Source organism: Eptatretus burgeri, chromosome 2 (assembly GCF_056783735.1).
Source record: "Eptatretus burgeri isolate ZD-2024b chromosome 2, Ebu_testis_v1, whole genome shotgun sequence".
NCBI lineage: Eukaryota > Metazoa > Chordata > Myxini > Myxiniformes > Myxinidae > Eptatretus > Eptatretus burgeri.
The window spans coordinates 30,072,262-30,090,324 of NC_140962.1; the positions used below are offsets into that span (position 1 = coordinate 30,072,262).

Here is an 18,063-nt window from a genome sequence, read left to right on the forward strand (position 1 = left end):
GCAGGTCAGTGGTATTTTTGTCTTTTACCGCATCCACTCTGGCCTTGCCCCCTCCCTTTCTCTGTCTGTGCTCTGTCCCTCCTATATTTCCACAGGGTGCTCAAGGTCTGCCAGCAACCGCCTTCTGGTAAAACTACCAAAACCAAGAATCACTGCTCACCTTCACTCTTTCATTCCTCTTTTTTTCCTGCCTCTGGAACAAAATCCCACACTCTCCTCAATCCAATTCTTCCTTCCAGGTCTTCAAAACAGCTGCTCACCACCATCTCATATCTTCCATCATCCAAAATCTTGATCTTTTCCACCCCAAACCCACCTCCTTCAAATTATCTGTTTTCATTCCTGAAAGTCCCTGTCGTACCATCTTGTTTACCTTGTGTACTCCGCCCCATCCCTCTCCCTTCCACAGATCTCTTGTTTCTCTGTTCCCCACTATTTTGTGCTCCTCTCCCCCACCTCTCTTGTCTCCTGCCTTGTTAAACAGTATGTTCTGTGTGTTTGCTTTAACATGAGCCTCGACATGGTATATATATATATATATATATATATATATATATATATATATATATATATATATATATATATATATTTTTTTTTTTAACATTCAATTGTCACCATGCAACTTGGCTGGGTGTTGGTACCTCTCACCAGGCAGGCATGGCAGTTCAGCAAAGGACTTCTGTGACTGCATGGAACTGACTGAGTGAATTTTCCCACCCGGATTTCTCTCAATGGCTAATCCTCCCAAAATGATGTCTAACTTTCACGCAAATGTCTCCTGCTCTTACTCTGCTCCAATTGGTAAAAGTCAACATCTCTCTGGCTATTCTCAAAGAACTGCCTCAGCGCTGGCGAGTCTGGCAGTTCAGTCGTGCAGATTTGCAGGGATTGCAGGCAGCTCTTTCTCTTCAGGACTGGCCTCCCACATATCTACCGCCCCTGATATTAACTCAACCTGGGAATTCTTCCACAGAAACCTGATCTCTCTTATGCACAAATTCATCCCATCTTGTCTTCAGTTATCCTATTCTTGTTCCCTCCCAAGGTACACTGAATCCTGCGGTGAGGCAGTTGCTCTGAAACAACTTTCCTTCTCTTCCTGGAAGGCAAACCTGACCAAAGGCTATCTCAGTGCATTCCCAAAAAACCTGAAATAAGTGGGTGTGTACTCCCTGAAGAGCCCAGAAACATCTGTTCAACCTCAAGAATGAACTTTCAAACTTGTGGCCCTCCTTGCAAACCTGCCGGCACCTTGTCAAGTGTGTCTCTCGTGTATGCTTCCCTTCCATCCCTTCCCTCACTTCAAATGGCACCACAGCCGACTCCTCTCGTGAGAAGGCTGAATTCCTCAATTCTGTGTTTGCTTCCTAAACGTGTGTCCCCAACCCCTTGATCCCTGTACCTGCCCTTCCCAGTCATACCCAACTGCTCCTGGACTCTGTCTTTTGCACCTGAGAATGTGGAGAAGTTTCTGTCAACCCTCAAATCTGATTTTGCTACCGTACCAGACGGCATCAGTTCACATGTCCACAAACCTGCTTCACTGCACTTGCGCTTCCTCACTCTGTCTTTTTAGCCAACATCATTGCATTAAATAAAGAGGTGCAAAAACCGATCCCCTTAACAACAGACCTATCAGCTTGCTTCCAATCAGCAAGGTCATGGAATCCATCATCAGACTTGATATGAAATCCTTCATTTTCTCCAACAACCTCATCTCAGATCACCAGTTTTGATTCCGACCAGGTCACTTTACATTGGACATGTTGCGTTGACTCACCCAACAATGGATGGAGGTCTGCAATATCAGACATGAGATCAGGGTCATCTCTCTGGATAAATTGTATCTCGTGAATTTGCCAGTCTGGCATCCTGCCTTACTCTCCAAACTCTCTACTTATGGCACACAAGGCCAACTGTACACATAGCTTACTGACTGCTACTCTCGTGGCCAACATGTGGCATTTAATGGAGTCCTTTCATCTCCTCTCACTGTCAAGGCTGGAGTGTCCCAAGGCCATGTTCTGGGTCCAGCCCTATTCCTGATCTTCATCAATGATCTCTTTGACTCTGGAAAATCCCTTTTATCTATTTTCTGATGAATCTAATCTCTGCCATGACATCCCTGATCATTCAGACAGGCAGGCTGCAGTTTCTTTCCTCTCTTCACAACTTGACAAAATCACAAGATGGTCAAACACTTGGAATATGTCTTTCAATCGTGAAAAATCTCACACTCTGACTATCTCTCTCTCTCTCTCTCTCTCTCTCTCTCTCTCTCTCTCTCTCTCTCTCTCTCTCTCTCTCTCTCTCTCTCTCTCTCTCTCTGAAGGGACCATCTGGTAAACCCTCCCATCTACTTTCTTAATAAACATATTGAGGAAGTTCAGTCACTCAAACTCCTGAGTTTCATAATCAGCCATGATTTTTCTTGGGCAAACCACATTCCAATGTTGGCCTCCAAAGCCAGTCGGCAACTGGACAACTTTCGTTGTGCAAAGATCTTTCTTGGCACACTTGAACTCCAACCCACCAACAAGACCTTCATCTGTAAGTTGATTGAGTTCTGCTCTCCCTTCTGGGCTCGTGCCCTGGCATCACACTTGGCTCTGCTTGATGGCCTTTTTTTGTATACATAGTCAAGGCTCATCGAAGAGCTGGAACACAGAATGGATTCAGACTCAACATAACAAAAGGAACAGCAGTGGAAGGGAGAAATTCCAACAGCAGGGCTGAGGGAGAAAACATATCGAGATGGACAAACAAGGGATGCGGGTAACGACGAGGTGTAGGGGGGGGAAACACCAACAGCAGGTTTGAAGGACATAATTGAGGGCATCTTGGACAAATAATGGTGTGGAAAGAAATGAGGCATACTGGAGGATGCATGGGGTGGACAAGATGGCTACAGAAACTCCCAGGAAGGAAAAAAATAATAACTCATTTATTTGGAGGGGAGGTAGGAAGGGGGGGGGTATGGTTAGCAGGGATACAAAAGATTATGGTTTTGAATGGGAAATGATCTGAGATGGTGGTGAAGAGCTGTCATGAACATCTGGAGGGAAGAATGAGATTGAAGAGAATGTGGAAGTTGTTCCACAGGTGGGAAAAGAGAGGAACAAATTAGTTGTGAGCCTCGATTCTGGATTTTGGGAGTTTCACCAGAAGGGGTTTGGTGTTGGTGATGGACCGTGTGCACCCTGGAGCAACCTGCGAGGTGGGGAGTGGGGGTGTCGGGGGGGGTGGTGGTGGCAAAGCCTGGAAAGAGCAGAGGGTGCAAGACAAGAAATGAGCAGCGAGAAGACAGATAGCCCCATAGATTCAGCTTCATCACGGGGTATTCTAATGATCTTGAAGGCCTTGGTTTCCACGGCGTCAAGCTGAGCAAGGTGAAATCAGGCGCCAAACAAGAGGGGAAAGCAGTACTTCATAAAACTGTGGATGAAAGCCTTGCAGGTGGACAGGAGTTCAGTACTGCCAAGGAAGGACTTTGCATGATGGAGGATGCTCAGTTGGCGACTAGCTTTGGAGGCCATCTTAGACATGCGGTTTGCCCAAAAAAGATCATGGCTGATGGTGAGACCCAGGAGTTTGAGCGACGAAACTTCATCAAGAGGATTGTTAAGAAAGTACCTGGAGAGTTTTGTTCGGAGAGCGAGAGAGAGGGATAGTGAGAGTGTGAGATTTGTCAGGATTGAAATACATATTCCAAGTGTTTGAGCAGCTTGTGATTTTGTCAAGGTTTGAAGAGAGAGGGAAGAGGCTCCTGCTTGCTAATGTGAAGGATGAGGGATGTCACAGCAGAGGGTGTAGTCATCAGCATATATATATATATATATATATATATATATATATATATATATATATATATATATGGGATTTTTTGGAGAGTCAGAGAAATCATTCAATGGACTTCCTTTTGATCGACTTCTGGTTGCAAATGGTGATTACTCAGGTTACATTTCATGAAATAGCTCGTTATGCATGAAGAAATATAATTGCACTCAAAGCTGTTTAAGGTCAAAGCTGTTTAAGATGACCATGGTTCAAAACGTCAAACAAATTGCATGTTTGCCTATTATTAATTTGCCAGTAGGAGTTATGTACATATGTTGGGAAATACAAATGAAGGAGGAGAAGATTTTTTTAACCGCAATTGAAAAAGAAATGGATGAGGCCTATTATTCGGAATGGTAGGAGGAAAGTTAAAACTTGGGTGGGAGTTAGGGGAGTATTGGAAGATTGTGGTATGGAATGTATGAAAAGCAGATGAGGTCAAAGCGTACGTGAACTTGTGTCCATGTTAAGTAGATAGCCCATTTTACTTCGTGAATGGTCGTCATTTGAAACCATAACAACCCAAGTTCTCTTTTTTACCCTCGCCACACGAGAGGGTATTGCTTTTGAGTCAGTTTGTTTGTTTCTTTGTTTGTCCACACAGAATGTGATTGTGTGTATGAATTGTATTCGACCGTTAAGAACCTGAGACCCATAAAGACCCCGAAAATTCTTTTAACCCTTTACAACCCCAAGACCTTTAAGACCCAGAGGACCCAGAAGACTCAAAAGACCCTGAGAACCCAATAGACCCTGACGACCCAATACACCCTGAGAACTCTTAAGACCTATTTAGATCACTAAGACCCTAGAGACCCTGTTAAACCCTTTCGAACTACTAGATCTATAAGACTTTGCAGACCTCTAAGACCCATAGACCGATTTAGACCCAACCCCACCCTCTCAACCGAAGACCATCGACCTCAAACGGCCCTCAAAGACCATTAAGAACCTAAGACCATAGACCTCTAAGACCCTAAGACCTATTCAGACAACAAAGACTCCATAGACCATGTTACACCCTTTAGAACCCTGAGAACTCTAAGACCCTTAGATCCTCTTCAAGACCCTTTACAACCCCAAAGGCCCTTCCATTCCTTTCTACCCTTTAGAGCTTTAGTCCATTTGCCAGAGAAGTAACCTTGTTGTCCTCGAAAGTGTATGGTTTTATGGTGGTTTCTTGTTCACAGGCATGCATAGACAAAATTAAGCTTGGTTGCCCGGATGGCAACCATGGGGAAATGTGATATTTTTGCGCAAATACAAGATGGCCGTCATCGACCGGGCTGAAAATATAACTTTTTAGGTAATGAACTTGAAATTACACATGAGACATCTTTTCCATATAATTTTGTCACGAGGAATCGATATTTAACCTTATTTTTGTGATTAGAAGTAAATTTGAGGTCAATGTTCGAGTTCCTGGCAATTGTTTGCCGTGTGAGATACATTTTGAATGACAACAAGGTCACTATTCTGACAACTGGACGCTCACATACGACATTAATGCGAGTTGCTAATTCATTGTTTTGTTTGTTACTAACTAATTCAACTTCTTTGTTGCTGGTCACCATCACTATTCCCGTTAGATCACCCATCACCTTCTGGAGATGCGCTATCTGCTGCCACCAGATGCCAAGTCAGAACTCATATCAGGTGCTTTTGTGTGTCGTCACCAGGAAGGCATTTGGAATGGTGTGAGCTCTGATCAGTTCGGTGAACAAACGGCTATTAGAATTGGCAAGGGTGGCCTCAAGGGTATGACTCTTTCTCCAGAGATGGTAGCAGAGTGGATCGATTCCTTTCCTGTCACTGCCTACATCTCAGATACAATGGAGCACATCTACCCTGACTCCTCAAACAAGGACAATGAAGACCAAGTGAGAGAAAAGGACACAAGAATCGGACCACGTCACAAGGAGGAGGGGAAGAAGAGGAGAGAACTTGATGCAGATGATAGGTGCCGGATTTTACTTGAATTGTCGAATGTGTCTCATCCTCTTGAGAATCACTCACCACATCTGTACAAGATTCCCAATGGTCGAATTGCTCCCAGAGAAGCTGAAGTGAATGTTGAGGATTCCGTGGTTATAGGTCAGAAAATGGTTGCAGAGTTCCATGCATCCCTTCCAGGTAGATTCCTGCAACCATCTCGTGCCCCATCAAGACAATGAAGCACTTACAAAAAGGAGTGAAAATTGGGGACAAGACGATCTTTGATCTAGAAACCATCTTCCTCAGACTGCTGACTATTGGACAGCAAAGACAAATGGAGCTAGGACCTATCTTCCAGTTTGAGCTCTGCGCAGTACCCCCTCACTGATTGATGAATATGGGTGCTTAAGGAAAGGCAACAAAGCACCACTGGCACACAAACTCTGTGTTCAGGCACAACAGCTTCTGCAAACAGATGTTACTATTGTTGATGGGAGCCAACTTCTCTATCATATTGTCTGGCCTTTCAGGGGAACTGTGTCGGTCTTAGTTGAGTCCATCAAGACAAGGCTGTCTACCATTGCTGGTCAGAAGATCTTGGTCTTTGACAAATATTATGATGTTTCTGCAAAGGACCATGAATGAGTGAGGCATGCTGGCATTGGTTCCATCAACTATGACCTCACAATAAACACACCACTGCCTAGTCGAGACGCCATCCTGAAAAACAAGCAGAACAAGTTGCAGCTGTCCAAGGTTTTGAGTACCTATAACTTTAGTGAAGGAGTTACTGTGGAGAGCCGTAGCCATTGTGCGTTCAACCATGATGAAGCAGACATTACAATGATCTCACACCTGCTCATGGCTGCTGAATGTAATGCAAGAGTGATACGTATCCTCTCTGATGACACTGATGTTTTTGTATTGATGGTTTACTGGGTTTACCAGCGCAACATCTAGGCCACAGTGCAGATGGAAAGGTGGGATGGAGCAATTTGGGATATCAACACCACCTGTGACCAGCTTGGCCCCAAGTGTCTGCAGCTTTTGGGAATGCACTACATCACTGGCTCAGATACCACGTCATACCCATACAGCAAGGGCAAAGTGTCAGCCCTGAAGACACTGAGAGCTGGCAACTTCCCTGGTTTGTACTCTGCACTTGGCGAGCTGAACGCAAGCCATGAACAGCTCATGGAAGCAGGGCGGACATTCTTCTGTGCCCTGTATGGTCAGCCAGGTACCACGATGAATGAGATGAGGTACTATATGTACACAAGGAAGTCTGGAAAGCCCCTCAAGCTCATGGCATTACTCCAACTGAGATCAATCTCTTCCTACATATTTTGCGTGCATATCTACAGAGAGTACTTGCAAAATCAGCTGATCAGCAGGCCCCACCTGAACTTGACATTACAAAATATGGATGGGACATCAGAGATGGAATCCCAGTGCCAGCAACTCTGCTACTCCTCCAGCCCCTTTGGACCTCATGGATGTTGTGCGGTGTGGATGCAAAGCAGAGGGGAAGGCCTGCAGTACTGCAAGTTGCATTTGGCACCATGCAAAGATCTCCTGCACGCTATACTGCACTTGTGGTTGCAGTAACAAGTGCTTCAACCCACACAGGACTGTGGAGGACAGTGAAAGTGAAGTGGAAGAAGGGAGTGTTGAAGCAGAACTGGAAAGCGATGAGAATACGGAAGGGGACGAGTACAATGAATGGGAATGAACAATATGCAAGTTGTCTACTTGGCTCTATGTCCTCTGTTCCTAAGATGTCCAATATGATGACATGACAATGTGTATGCTTTCTGATTATCAACATACTGTTGTGAACCACTCATGACTTCACTTTTGCATTGGCGTTGCATAATTTTCAGCAGAAAATAGTCATGGACATTTCATGTGAACCTGTATTTATTCCTGAACGTAAAAAATAACCCCAAAATTGAATTCCTCATGTCAAAATCATATGGAAAAGAGGTATTACACAGGATTATATGTTGACCGATTAAAAACTTAGCCCCATCGTCTGACCTGTAGCGGCCATCTTGAATTTATGCAAATTACAGGAGTTCCCCAAGGTAGCCACCCTGGCAACCAACCTGAATTTTATTAATGGACCCATGTTAATCCAAAACAATCATAAAACCATACACTTTCCACATCAACAAGGTTGACAATGGAACACATAATAACGGCAAATGGACTATTTACATTTCAGACATTTTAATACTCTGTAGACAAGTTTGACCTTTAGACCCCATTTAGACATTTTAGGACCCTTTAGACCCCCTTCAGATAATTCCAATGCTTTGGACTTAAATTACACTCTTTAGACCCCCTTCAACCTTTTAAGACCCTTTTGACCATTTGGACCATTTTTTTTTTCAGTTCGACAACTTTTCAGACCTTTGGCATTTACACATTTACAACAAAAAAAGAGCAATCAGAGATTGCAGACCCATGCCAGGACTTGTTTTGTGACGTGTGGGTATGTTGTGTGGTATTTGTGCAGTTTTGTGTCACATTTCTGTACTGGTGTGTTATGTAATTAATAAGAGACATATTAGAACTGCCACTTTATAACTGCTGGCAGTGATGAATGGTTACCAAGACGTCCCGCTTTGATGCAACCCTGCTTTAATCGGACACCTAACCCTGACCCATGACGTTTTTTATGATTATTCAATTGAATTTAGAATGGGATTAAAATTAATTCAATTCAGATCAAATGGAAGACCAAATAGGTACAGTTCTGCTTTGGAGGAATCAAAAGGAACCCAAAACAAGCAGAAAGAAAAGATGAAGTCATCAGGAGGAACCTGGATTGGATTTACATTTCAGCTGCTACTCCTCTCCCCTCAAGCCCATCCAGGCACAGCCAAGTGAGCCTCATTAAAAAAAAACCCACATCAAAATATGAAAAAAATTATGGCTGCCAGACCATGCGTCCAATCAAGTTGAAATTTAAAACATGTATTTCTCCATCACTACTGGACCACAATTGTGAAGTTTCATGTTGATTGATTAAATGGTTCCAGAGAAAGCATTATAAAATATTTTCCTTAAATCCTATATGGCTGCCAAACCATGTGACATCAATTATGCCTGAACAACCTTGTACACACTTGCCTTGGGAATATTTATGTGAAGTTTCCCCTCAATCTGCCCAGCTGTTCTGTAGAAGATTTTTTTATATGTTTTAGGCTAAATTCAACATGGCTGCCAAACCAAGTGACCTATGAGATCATATGTGTAAACCTTTTGTTCTTCATGGATCGGTGGTCATACGTGTAAAGTTTTGCCTCAATCTGTTCAGCCATTTCAGAGAAGATTTTTGATGGTTTGAAAAAAACAAAAACATGGCTGCCGAATCACGTGACCGATGACATCATCAAAAAAATTTTGTGGACCATTTTTTCCCTGGATGACCATCAAAAATTTTCATACTGATCGGATGCAGCGTTTTACATTTGCAATTATGATGTCATAAATATCACACTCATTCCCCATGAGGTTAACTCAGCCTGTCATCCTTCCGAGGTCAGCAAAATGAGTGCCAGCATGCTGGTATACTGTCGGAGTGGCGACCCATCCAGGATTGTGCCCAATAGACAAGGAGACTGCTTAGGCAGCACCAACGCTCTGCACAGAGTATGGTCCTCATCTCCTTCTCCTCCCATGAGGAGTACTTGCTATGAGGAGTTCGCATCAATTTTTTCCTTGGTGTGGTTTCAGAGCTACAGAGGTCCAAACTTTTTTCTGTTTTTCCAACATGGCTGCCACAACACGTGACCTATGATGTCATAATTATCATTAAAACATTTTACATGAGTAGTCGCACCAATGGTGAAAACTTCGTCTCAATCCGACAAGCAATTGCGGAGAAAAATATGAAAGTTCTGTGCAGACAAAGAAACAGACAGACAGACAGACAAACAAGCCGGTAGGCAGCGATGGGTCACCGAGCATGGAAACTATAAGATATAGAGAAAAATGGATGTCATATAGCGGATAGGGAATCACCTTAAGATTATGCATATCTAAATCTCATCCAGTTCCATCCACTGATAACTACTCGGGATCCATTTGATTGAAAAGTACCGAAAATGCGGTTTGAAATCGGAAATCCCCAAAGTTCGAGGGGGTGCTGTGCATGAACAAAGATCTAAATCGAAAATCCGGCTTGATTGTTTGTGCACAATGTATTCCAGACGATTAGTGTGAATTTTCATGACCATCCGACCATAACCCTAGGAGGAGTAGCATTTGGCGCGAAGGCACTGCCAGCTCTCGCATATTATCGATTTTTGTACTAATTGACATTTGACCCCTGACCTAAGCGAAATCGGTCAATATGTCGTGAGGCAAAGTTGTAGTACTCATTGAGTACCATGAACCTGCAAAGTTTCATTCGTATCGATGCACTCACCTGGTCGCTAGGGGGCCTTCAATTTTCGCCAATTTTCACGCATACCCTAATTGTAGGGGGCACTGCCGGTAAAGTATTCCATATATCACAAAAAACGGAACATATTTGATAGAGCAACACCTGCAGATCATTCATGCCAAATTTCATAACCCTACGTGGCATAATGGCTTTCGGAATTGATTTCGCGTGAACGGTAATGATTTTGAAGGTTTTTCGGTTGTTGCAAGGGAACTAAAGCGTCCCGAGCAACCATCACAATTTCCAAAGCACTAGGTCATAAGATGTACCTACCACCCGAGTTTGGTAAAAATCGGCCCACGTTTACTACCAATTATGCTGATGACAAACGAACAAACATCCAAACAAACAGACAATTACTGACAATAAGGGTCACCTATTTCGGCGACCCAACAAATGGACCCAAATGCAATACCCTCTCCTTCGGCAAGGGGAACAAACAAACAAACGGGCCCAAATGATGTCATCGGTCACGAGTACCCTTTCCTTCGGGGAGGGGAGCAAACAAACAGACAGATAGACAAACAAACAAATGAAAAATCACTCATGGAGTAACAACTTGGTAAAACAGCATAAAGTAGAATGGCACTCGGTCGAGCGCACACCTCTGCCAGGTGGAACAGTTCATGTTTTGTATCCCACTGATGGAATGGATCTGAACCAAAATCCCATCCGCTTTTCTTGTCATCTATTCAACTCATCTACCTTGTTTTGTCATAACTCGTCCACATCTTTTTTGAGATACAGTGATATATTTAGTTATTGACTCTCTCTATCAAGTTTAGAAATCAGGTCTGTGTTGACCTTTTGACCTTAAAAATTAATTGGTCATTGAATTCAGCAACCTGACATGAAAATGCTCCTCAAATTTCAAGTCAATCGGATGAAAATTGAGGATTTTAGAAAATTTGGCCCAAATTGGTCTTTTGGCCTATTTTTTTTTACCTTTTGGCTTATGTTTACTTCAAAATTAATAGGTGGTTGAATAGTGACCTGATATGCAAATTCTCTTCAAATTTCAAGTTAATTGGATTAAAATTGAGGATTTTAAAAATTTGGTCTATGTTGACCTCTTGTGTCTATGTTGACCATTTCGCTTATGGTAACCACAAAAATAATAGGTCGTTGACTTCAATGATCTGATATGTATATTATTTTCAAATTTCAACTCAATCGGATGAAAATTGAGGATTTAGAAAATTTGGCCCAAATTGGTCTTTTTGCCTATTTTGACCTTTTGGCTGATGTTTACCTCAAAATTAATAGGTGTTTTAATTCAGCAACCTGACATGAAAATTATTTTCATATTTCAACTCAATCGGATGAAATTGAGGATTTTAGAAAATTTTGCCCAAATTGGCCTATGTCGACCTTTTGGCCTACGTTTACCTCAAAACGAGTAGGTGATTAAATCGGTGACCTGATATGCAAATGTTCTTCAAATTTCATGTTAATTGGATTAAAATTGAGGAGTTTAGAAAATTGGCCTATGTTGACTTTTTGGTCTTTGTTAACCTTTTTGCATATGTTTACTTCAAAATTAATAGGTGGTTGAATCTGTTAACCTGATCTGCAAATGCTCTTCAAATATCAAATCAATCAGATGAAAATTGAGGATTTTAGAAATTTGGCCTATGTTGACCTTTTGGTCCATGTTGACCTCAAAATTAATAGGTGGTTGAATAGAGTGACCTGATATGCAAATTCTCTTCAAATTTCAAGTTCATTGGATTAAAATTGAGGATATTAGAAATTTGGTCTATGTTGACCTTTTGGTCTATGTTGACCTCAAAATTAATAGGTGGTTGAATAGAGTGACCTGATATGCAAATGCTCTTCAAATTTCAAGTTAATTGGATTAAAATTGAGGATTTTAGAAATTTGGTCTATGTTGACCTTTTGTGTCTATGTTGACCATTTCACCTATGGTAACCACAAAAATAATCGGTCGTTGAATTCATTGATCTGATATGTATATTATTTTCAAATTTCAACTCAATCGGATGAAAATTGAGGATTTAGAAAATTTGGCTCAAATTGGTCTTTTCGTCTATTTTGACCTTTTGGCCTATGTTTACATCAGAATTAATAGGTGTTTTAATTCAGCGACCTGACATGAAAATTATATTCAAATTTCAACTCAATCGGATAAAAATTGAGGATTTTAGAAAATTTGGTCCAAATTGGCCTTTGTCGACCTTTTGGCCTAAGTTTACCTCAAAACGAGTAGGTGATTAATTTGGTGACCTGAAATGCAAATGCTCTTCAAATTTCATGTTAATTGGATTAAAATTGAGGATTTTAGAAAATTGGCCTATGTTGACCTTTTGATCTATGTTGACCTTTTAGCCTATGTTTACTTCAAAACTAATAGGTGGTTGAATTTGATAACCTGATCTGCAAATGCTCTTCAAATTTCAAGTCAATCAGATGAAAATTGAGGAGTTTAGAAATTTGGCCTATGTTGACGTTTTGGTCGATGTTGACCTGAAAACTAATAGGTGGTTGAGTTCAGCGACCTCCTACGCAAATGGTCTTCAAATTTCAAGTTAATCGGATGAAAATTGACAATTTTATAAATAATTAAAAAATACGGCATATTTTGGGTTGATCTTATGACCTATATTGACCTTTTGATTTAAGATAACCTCAAAAGTAATGGGTGGATGAATTCAATGACCTTATGTGCAAATCATGTTCAAATTTCAAGTCAATCGGATGAAATTTAAGGATTTTAGAAAAGCTGGCTGAAACTGGCCTATTGGCCATGTAGACCTTTTTGGTCGACCGAATTTTATGAATCTTCAATGCGGGACCGTCGCAGGGTCAGTGACTTTAATCTCTGAAAATTTCAGAACGATCGGTTGAGCAGTTTGGGCTGGAGGTGAGTGCACAGGCAGACAAACAGACACATACGCACGCACGCACGCACGCACGCACACACACACACACACACACACACACACACACACACACACACACACACACACACACACACACACACACACACACACACACACACACGGAGGAGATCAAAATACTTGTCCAAAAATTTTTTTTGGGGCCAAAAAAGAAACGGACCCAAATGCAATTCCCTCTCCGGTGAGGGTAACTCGACCATTTAGACCTTTCATTTGCAATCAACAACCTTTCATTTAGTACATCCTTCCATTTAATACATCCTTCCATTTAGTACACCCTTCCATTTAATACATCCTTCCATTTAGTACATCCTTTCATTTAGTACATCCTTCCATTTAGTACACCCTTCCATTTAATACATCCTTCCATTTAGTACATCAGGTCAGGTAAGGTATGGGAGCATGTGCCAGAACAGCGCGTCGCTGCGTCCACTTTCCGCCGGTACTCCAGGGGCCTCCGTCTGGCCATCCCCCAGGCAGATGCCAGGCCCATCCCCATCTCCTTGAGATGATGGTCAACCTGCTGAAACCATGAGGCACGTGGTCGGCCCACTGGCCTCCTCCACTCATGAGACTCCCTCGCTGAGAGAATCTGGTGAGCAGGATCAGCGTCAGGAAAACGAGCCACATGTCCATACAGCCGCAGCTGACGCTCACGGACTATGCAGGTAACAAATCTCATCCGAGTCTCTCTCAGCAACCGCTCGTTGGACACAAAATCCGACCAGCGATAGCCAAGGATTCTCCGAAGAGACCTGGTACCAAAGGAATTAAGTCTCCGTCTCAGATCCTTGGTCAAAGTCCAAGTCTCGCACCCATAGAGCAAGACTGGAAGTACCAAGGACCTGAAGACTCGGACTTTCGTCCTCCCGCACAGGTACCGGCAGCGCCACACCCCATGATCCAGTGAATCCATGACTCCCCAGGCCCGACCCAGACGTCTATTGACCTCCGGCTCACAACCTGCGGAGACATGAATATCACTGCCAAGGTAAGTGAATCTATTCACGACCTCAACATCCTCACCACAAACAGACACAGACAGGACAGCAGCATCCAAGATGTCACCGAAAGCCTGGATCTTTGTTTTGACCCAAGAAATCCGTAATCCCAACGGCTCCGACTCCTCATTCAGCACCTCGAGGGCCCCCAAGAGGATGTCTAAAGTCTCCGCAAAGATGACTGCATCATCTGCAAAATCAAGGTCCGAGATCTTGACATTCCCAAACGATGCACCGCAACTTGATCTCTCCGACATCCTCCCAAAAATCCAGTCCATACAAGTGCTGAAAAGTGTGGGGGCAAGTACACATCCCTGACGAACTCCAGTAACAACTGGAAATAAGTCAGAGGCGGTACCACCACACTTCACAGCACTCTCAGTACCAGAGTAGAGTTCAGACATCAGATCGATCAGTTTCGGTGGCACCCCACGAAGACCAAGAATCCTCCAGAGGACATCCCGATTCACTGAATCGAACGCTTTACAGAGATCAACATAGGCTGCAAGCAGCCCCTGCCGAAACTCTCGTCTGCGTTCGGTGAGGACACAAAGTGCAAGGATACGGTCAATCGTTGACCTCTTTGGTGTAAAGCCTGACTGCTCTGGACGCTGGTGCTCAAGCAGATGGTGGCGAACCCTATCGAGAATTATCCGAGCAAAGACCTTGCCCGGCACTGAGAGCAGCGTCACCCCTCGGTAGTTGTTGCAGTCTTGGCGATCACCCTTCCAAATCCAGAGAGGGACAACAAGGCCCCTCTTCCAGTCAGTTGGGATGATGCCTGTGTTCCAGGCAGAGCACAAAACAGCATGCAATGACACGAGTGCAGCATTTCCACCAGCCTTGAGAAGTTCGGCATGGATGCCACAGATCCCTGGAGCTTTGCCCCGTTTCAACTGGTTCACCGCAGCCCGTGTTTCCACAAGCGATGGTGGACCACAGTTGATTCGAGGGTCAGCAACAGGGATTGTAACACCCTTGACGTCCAACTCGACAGCTGGGGGATCAGCCTGGTACAACCGCTCGAAGTAACCGGCCCAGCGGGCCTTCACTTCAGACTCCTCTGTCAAGAGCCTACCACTCTCTGCTCGAACTGCAGTGCTCCGAGGGATGGGCTTGGATGAACGTAATGCGCGAATTCCCCTGTAAGCGGGACGAGAATCACCTGTCCACAGGTGATGCTCTACCCCCTCACAGATTCCTCGCACATAGGCCTCCTTGTCCACCCTCAGTGCACGTACAGTTTTACGCCTCAGCTCCCTGAACAGCTCAGCTCTGCCATTCAGCCTGGCCCTGCGACTCTAGTCAATGGTATCCAGTGTCCCTCGAGAGACAAAATTCTTCTTTGCTCTGCGGTGAACTCCAAGGCATCCACCGGCAACATCAAGGACGGTGGTCTTGAAGGTGTTCCACAACTCTTCAGGACCCCCCAAGGCACCCAGACCCCCCAAGTGTCCACTCAGCTTGTTCGCAAACTCCTCAGCTACTCTCTCATCCCTGAGCTTGGAAACATCTAGCCTAGGCTGGGATGGTACCATTCTCCAGGATTTAAGGTGCAGCTTTAGAGTTGCTACAACGAGCCGGTGGTCAGTATTGAGGAACTGAGCACTCCGGTAGACCCTGCAGTTCTGGATCATCCTCCAACGACCGTCAATGAGGACATGGTCAATCTCCTTTGCCACACCGCCAGCGTTGGAATACCAAGTCCAGCGATGAGCTTGCGGGCGCTGAAACCATGAACCAGCCATCCTAAGTCCATGACTTCTTGCAAAGTCAAGGAACTTAGTGCTATTCTGGTTCATAGTTCCTGACCCATGGGGACCAACACACACCTCATAACCATCCCTATCAGTTCCAGTCGATGCATTGAAATCCACCAAGACTAGAAGTGTATCTCGTCTGGGGCACTGATCAACCACAGACTCGAGTGTGGCGTAGAATGTGTCCTTCACGGTGAGATCACTCGCCTCAGTCGGAGCATAAATAGAGACCAGGGAAATGACACCTAAGGAGTGACGAATCCTTAATCTCATAATACGCTCGTTGACCGGTGTTACCTCAATTATCATTGGGGTCAGCTTATTGGACACAGCTACAGCAACTCCTTGGGTATGGTAACCATCAGAGCGACCAGACCAATAGTAGGTGTAACCACCCACCATTATCTCGCCGCAATCCGGTCTCCGAACCTCAGAGAGAGCTGCAATCCCGATGTCCAAACGCTTGAGCTCAGATGATAACAGAGACAGGTGATCATCCTCTCTTAGGGATAGGACATTCCAGGCACCCACCCGAAGGGACCGCCTCAGGTTAACCCAAGGAGACCGCCGTCTGGTGGACGACACCTCAGCACCACTCCGACACACTCTCCCGCAATCTGACCCAGGGATGTTACCCCGTGGTTTCCCTCCTATCAAAGATTGGGGGTCCCGAAGGCTTTGCCCCAATCCCATCATCCGGTGAGCTGCCCTGCGAAGGGAAGCTGCACAGGAGGTACTCCCACGGAGTGGGTTTTCAGATTTTTTTGCGTTTTTGCGTTTTGCGGAATGAAGCGTTTTACGGTGGCTGGAGTGCAAATCCTGCCACCAACCTCCTAATAAGAAGCAACCCAACTGCAGGAGGATGTCCGCAGACACAGTTGGGCACTAGATATGGATGGCCGTTGGCTCACAAGGAGCTCCTCCGCCCTTTGACAGGTTTTGTTTTTAATCCTGCTGGGTGTCCATATCCAAACACCCTCCTCACCAGAAAACCTGGTGGGGGAGACGGTTTAGTCGCCGACAACCCGACCATGGAACAGGTTATTACAGGTTTACATGGTACCTGTAGCAGGTCACAGATCGAACCTGACCTGACGAACAGTACATCCTTCCATTTAATACATCCTTCCATTTAGTACACCCTTCCATTTAATACATCCTTCCATTTAGTACACCCTTCCATTTAATACATCCTTCCATTTAGTATACCCTTCCATTTAATACATCTTTCCATTTAGTATACCCTTCCATTTAATACATCCTTCCATTTAGTACACCCTTCCATTTAGTACATCCTTCCATTTAGTACACCCTTCCATTTAATACATCCTTCCATTTAGTATACCCTTCCATTTAGTACATCTTTCCATTTAGTACACCCTTCCATTTAGTACACCCTTCCATTTAGTATACCCTTCCATTTAATACATCCTTCCATTTAGTACACCCTTCCATTTAGTACATCCTTCCATTTAGTACACCCTTCCATTTAGTACATCCTTCCATTTAATACATCCTTCCATTTACTACACCCTTCCATTTAATACATCCTTCCATTTAGTACACCCTTCCATTTAATACATCCTTCCATTTACTACACCCTTCCATTTAATACATCCTTCCATTTAGTCACCCTTCCATTTAGTACATCCTTCCATTTAATACATCCTTCCATTTACTACACCCTTCCATTTAATACATCCTTCCATTTAGTACACCCTTCCATTTAATACATCCTTCCATTTAGTACACCCTTCTATTTAGTACACCCTTCCATTTAGTACATCCTTCCATTTAGTACACCCTTCCATTTCGTACATCCTTCCATTTAGTACACCCTTCCATTTAATACATCCTTCCATTGAGTACACCCTTCCATTTAGTACATCCTTCCATTTAGTACACCCTTCCATTTAGTACATCCTTCCATTGAGTACACCCTTCCATTTAGTACATCCTTCCATTTAATACATCCTTCCATTGAGTACACCCTTCCATTTAGTACATCCTTCCATTTAGTACACCCTTCCATTTAGTACACCCTTCCATTTAGTACATCCTTCCATTGAGTACACCCTTCCATTTAGTACATCCTTCCATTTAATACATCCTTCCATTGAGTACACCCTTCCATTTAGTACATCCTTCCATTT

The 18,063-nt window shown here is 43.7% G+C and overlaps 1 protein-coding gene across 1 annotated transcript in view; it reads right to left on the reverse strand.

Annotated features, from left to right (window-relative positions):
• Positions 1-18,063, reverse strand: part of LOC147031710 (keratin, type II cytoskeletal cochleal-like) — a 32,897-nt gene that overhangs the window by 12,062 nt on the left and 2,772 nt on the right. The window lies entirely within an intron of this gene.